Source organism: Danaus plexippus, chromosome Z (assembly GCF_018135715.1).
Source record: "Danaus plexippus chromosome Z, MEX_DaPlex, whole genome shotgun sequence".
NCBI classification, from domain to species: domain Eukaryota; kingdom Metazoa; phylum Arthropoda; class Insecta; order Lepidoptera; family Nymphalidae; genus Danaus; species Danaus plexippus.
In genome coordinates this window covers 13,838,079-13,844,078 of record NC_083559.1, presented here as the reverse complement: position 1 = coordinate 13,844,078, position 6,000 = coordinate 13,838,079, and positions in this window count along the sequence as shown.

The following is a 6,000-nucleotide window of genomic DNA, read 5'->3' as shown; positions in this document are numbered from 1 at the left end:
ATACCTAATGTGATTTTAATATTAGATAGAAATGGCAAAGCGAAGGGAAGGAGTCTGATTTCTTCGGTTAATTTACCGACGTATAATAAAGATACCACATGGTTAGAGACGTTTTAAGTGAATACGTGAAGTAAAGAAAATCTATTGGTTCAGACATAAATATAAAATAAAGATGGCGGTTCAACAATTTATGTAAGTAAATAATTTTGATGTATTAAATGTTTATGTTTACTGTAAACTTTATTAATATTGGATTGGGGCCTTAACCCAAGAGAGGTGGATTGGTGTGTAGTCCTTCAGTGTAAATATTTGATGAAACTTCCAAAGTTGCCAGTTAAAATAATTATTTTTTTACATTACGGGATTGAGCCATTTATTCTGATTTAAAATTTAAAAAAAGAAACAGTTGTGGTTTCTGTATGTTGGAAAACATTTCATTATTGTTAGTTTTCTATAGTCTATTATATCTTTATTTATCCTCGACTCGTTAAGATAATAGCTTAAAATCTCTCGAATTGATTTAAGTGTAGGGCAATTATATTGAATTCAGGGAGTATTATGAATTCTCTTAACTTTTAAGTCAAAATGTCGGTTTGTATCTTATGGTCCGGATAGGAGTGAAATCCTATTGTGCTACTTAGATGCAAAACTTTAAAATTTTATATTTTTACATGTGTTCTATCTTGTTCGTATTATATAATATAAATTTTTTCACTATCATACTGCTTTTATCTCATAAATCGTGTGTAGACTTAATTAGACACTCCATAAGAGGCATTTGTCAACCGTCTCCTCGATTCCCTAATTAGTCATTTTACTTCAGACTAACATATTACTTAGGTATTAATTAAGTAGAAGCATTCTCGCACAGAACGTATGTTATGTTTATTAAACCTTCTCTTCCTCAGTTTCAGCATTAACATACTAATGACACGTGACTAAAATAATGAACTCTAAGGCTTTTTAATGATGACAACGATAGTCATTGAATATAAAGCCCCGATTTAATGGTTTAGGAAAATGATATAACATAACAAAGATGCAATAATATCGTCTAAATTTAATGGAAGCGATTTAGAATAAACCTTTATACGTTCTTTATTACGTATGCAACTCGTGTGATTTACATTAAATAAGAATATTTTATCCATGTTTATTATTTTATTTCATCGACAATAAACTGATGCGATTACTATGTGAAAAATCTGAATCCATTAGGCTTTTTTTTAAATTAAGAGTAGGTATATAACAGAGAAACAAAACCTTAACATGGGGAAAACTAAATTTTCCTTTAGCAATTAAGTGCAGTTACCTACAATAAAAAATAAATTATTAATTATATAAATTAATAAGAACTGATTTTTTAATAATCTCATATTTTAGCATTTCATGAAAATTTTCTATCAAAAGAGGTGATTGGACGAGGAATAAAAGATATTTAAAATTTTATCGATAGTCCTTCAGACGCTCGTCTCAGGTACATTGAAAACTTTCAACAAAGTATTTATGTAAGATTATTTGCTCTCCTTCATTTATTCGGCGTCGGCGCTGAAAATCAGTAATAATTTTGATGCTACGTACATTCCACTATAAGTTTTGTCTTTTTACAAGATTTTATTTTATTTTACAAGATTTTTTTTTACAAGATTTTATTCTACTTGTCATAAATTTATCCAGATGAAACTACGTATTTTTTCGCGTAGAATCATTTAACTCAATTTTTAAGAAGAAGAAGTGAATGTTTCACATCAATTTTATAGGCGAACCAAGTAGTGCGACTAAATAATTGTAATAAGCAATAAATCTATCGTATTAAAGTTGGTATTTTTATAAATTAAAATGATGTTTCATTATGGATTTGTAATAGTTTGTCATTACTTTAAAGTATGGGAAAGAGCGGGTAACATGTTTGTGGTAATCGGAGGATTGTCACAATGTTTGGAACATATTTCTGATGTAAATGAAACTAGTATTATTCGGATTTACTACGCGGATTTTATTATTTAAAAACTACATAATCCCGACGTTTCGGTTACTTTGCAGCAACCGTGATCACGGGCAGACGAGGTGTCATCCCGTTAGATCTTTATAGACTTAGATCTCATTATATTTCTGATGTGTTTGTTATGCCTTGGATTTTTTAGAACGTTTTTCATGTTAATTTCACATTCGAATGGAGTTGGCATCCATATATTGATCTAACTTCCCTTGACCTCTGACTACACTGAACACTCTGAGTCTGGTATAGACACAAGCATAGAGACTATAGGACTCATTGTAACAATAGCATCAATTTGAAGTAGCAGCTATTATCTTTGAGAGAGAAAATAGTTACCTTCTAAACAGTTGAGCAGAAGATATAATTGGACGGAATTTCGTAGTCATTCAGTCTTTCTTTCACTACATCTAAGTAGTTCTTGATTGGAACATCCCGACGTTGCAGTTACTTTACAGCAACGTGATCACGGGCAGACGACTTTCATCTCGTCTCGGGATTATGTTGTTTAAAATAATTAAAAAAAAAACCGTAGTTATTCCGAAAATATTAGTTTTATTTAAATGAATACTAACTAAAGTCTCAGATGTCAGAACCATACGAAATCGGCACATTTATCGTAATATTTTATTTTAAAGATTGTTATGACTACGCGGTCACAATATTAAATACCAGTGTCGACGCTTAGTGCTTTTACTTTCAAAAGTTTTAAGGCTAAACTACTGTAAATATTAATATTTTTTGGTGATAAGTCTTAAAATACAAATCAAAGGTCCAGTTGTAAATAGCAATGCGAAGGAACAACAACTGTAAAGAAAATGTTATGCCAAATTTTAGCGAGCTAACGTAGAGTCGCGTGTATTTCAGTTTTTAGTTATTTTCAGTTTTTTTTAGTTTCTATTTCAGTCGATGCAAAGGAAGATGTGCTCGAATTGCCAAGCGATCGCTTCGTATACATGGTTTATAGAAATAGTTCACACATAGGTATCCAATTAAGTCTCGAACATTGATGTTTGCAATATAATGCAAAGTGATCATTCTCAATAGTTTAATAAAGACTTAAATTTAAGTAATTCTTACGAAGCAAATATAATTTTATTTGTGTGTCAAAATTTTAGAGATTTTTGTCCTTAAGTGGTACAAATTTGATACTTTAGTTCTGTAATGCGGCTCGGATTAACAATTATCGTTTGCGACACATTTAAGTGCCTGTTAAAATTAAGTTCATTGTCCAATTACATAAACAACGTTATTGTATGAAACCCATTTACGTTAAAATATTAATTTCTACACCTTAACCTCATTTTATAACGAAAATTTAATTAAATTTTTCGCTGGGATAAATATGTTTAAAAAGCTAGGTGCTATATTCAAATGATTAGCTTTGTGCGTAAATTTTTATGTTTCCCCTAGAGTGTGAAATTATATTTCGTCTAATTGAGTAACAAATATTTTTTGTACATCTCGTAAATATAATTCTCTAGAGCCCATATTTATATTACGATGGGTTTTATTTAAATCCTGCATATTGACACTCTATATTTCGAATATTTGACACTCTATATTTCTAATTTTATATACCTACATTTAATATACACATAAAGAGCAACAATTTCAATACTTGATTGTCTAAGTAGGTTATTGATAGTTAATTTAATTAAAACGTGTATTATTAATTACGCTAACACTTTTCATCCTTTGATAATGACCTCAAATATCGAGAACCAACGACATCTCAGTTATTCGCAGTATATCAGGCTTTAACAGTAGTTTCCATCCGTTACATTGAACTACAATACATTTTTACTCGGTTAATCCTTTTATCCTCTCAAGAGAATTGAAACCAATATTTGGTTGGTTGTTCAGTCTCATGTTGCATTCCCATTTTCTTGATACGTTGGCTGTATACAAGTAGCTATATAGAACAGCGTTTACCGCTTCTCAGTAGATGTTACTGAAAATATTGTTTTATTTATAAAAGAAAAAGAACAAATACTTAAATATTTTCAGTACAGAAATTTAAATACGTGATGATTTTCTGTTAATGATTTCGTTAACTTCAATAAATAAATTTCTTTTTTTTTTTCTTTATTTCAGATAAAAAAAAAATCTTGATATGATATTAACTGTCAAAATACCTTAATGTCAAACACAAGCCTATGTTTATTTGCAATGGGTATATCATCACATTTACATATGACTGGCATCAACAACTTAAATAAATATACCCGTTTAAGAATACGAACCGTTTATTTTCTTATACTGAAGTCCTATACAAATAACACCTCAGGTTTACTTTTACCTTGAATGTAAATAGTTCTCTTATCGCTCCGCAGAAATATTAATTACATATGTATTCTAATGTTATGAGAATGTCGTTGTAATTGAATTTGTTGAAAATATCTTGGTTTTAAATATAACATTTGGGCAGAGAGTAAATACTTTATTGTATTAAATATAAACAGTTTTTGGTGACAAAACTTGGTATTATTCTAGATATATGGCCGTTGACATAAAAATTAATCTAATGGGTTCATTTACCTTGTGACGAGGTACTCTGATGTAAACAAACAAACGTTGGTACGCATTTTTAACATCAGTTGTTGGGAATCAGATAAAAAGCTAAGTTTGAATCAATAGTAAACATTTATAAAAGGAAAAATAAAAATTCCAATCATAGGAGGTATAAGCTAAGGCTATAGCTGTGATCACGTCCAGACAAAATTGGCACAACGTAACTTTTTGCAACTGTGTCAGATTGCCAATTCTGAGTATTCTATGGGGAGCAGACTTTATCATCCGAATTATAATATTGTATTTTTATTGCACACTCACTTCGTGATTACTTTTAAGTTTAATTGTAGAGGTGATGGTCATGTAGGTATCTTTATAATGAACTTTTATTTTAAAGATCAAACTTAATGTTTAGTTATTTCATAAACAATAATAAAATACAAAACAGCAACAGCAACGACGAGTACATCTTAAATAAATACTATAATATTCTTAGTATTAATATTATTAATATAGTAGTAATATTCTTAGGGAAATAGAATATATTTCATTCAAATGCAGTTTACCAAAGGAAATATCAATCCAAGATTAAGCTATAGATATGCTTTTGACATGGCAAAAGATCCGTTCCAAAAATAGCTTGAGGATCACTGGTGAACAGATATGTATACTGACCGGATGGTCAGACATTCTGCACAGATCTCACCAAATGTCTCGTTGAATATACAGCCTGACGTCTTGGAGTCAGGGTTTTCGATCATCATCGGCAACTATTTTAGAATATTGCTATAAAATGTTGCTGGCATCTTCGCGCACTGCTCTGATGTCACCTATTCTATTCGTTCATTGCCGGTATTATAGAAAGTGGATGTTGCGTTCCTATACATTTTGTATATCTTTTCTAGTTATGATGAGATTTCCTCAGTTGTATTATCATGAATACCGTAGAATTCTTGCAAATCTATAGATTTTATATTGAGTTGAGTAGGAACTTCCGTTGATCCCCTGCGTTGAATGGTATCTGCATGTGTTATCCGCCTGCCTTTCGTCTTATTGCTCCTGTTTATAATATTGTATTCTTTAGTGTTCATATGATATTTTACGTTGAAGACGAGGAAACTGCGTTGAAGTGAAGTGGTTTCTTTTTTTGCATGCAGTCAGGTTCGATATGAATGTGTTGTTTGACTTATTTCTCACAAAGGAACCAGGTTTTGAAGTTCGATCTTCTTGTCGCCATATATTCTATCTACTGTTCTTAATTTATCTAAAATGTTAAAATAATTATATCCATTGTGAATAAAATCTAATGTATTTCCTATTCTAATTTCACCTATTAGTAGGTATAATCTTCAATATCTAGGTTGCCTGATATACTTTTAATAAAATAACTCAAGCCGTTTATTTTAAAAGTTGATTGATACCCTGTGGAAAAGGTCTCATAAATTCTCATTACTGATAGATTCTTATAGAAATCTGTATCAGAAAATTTT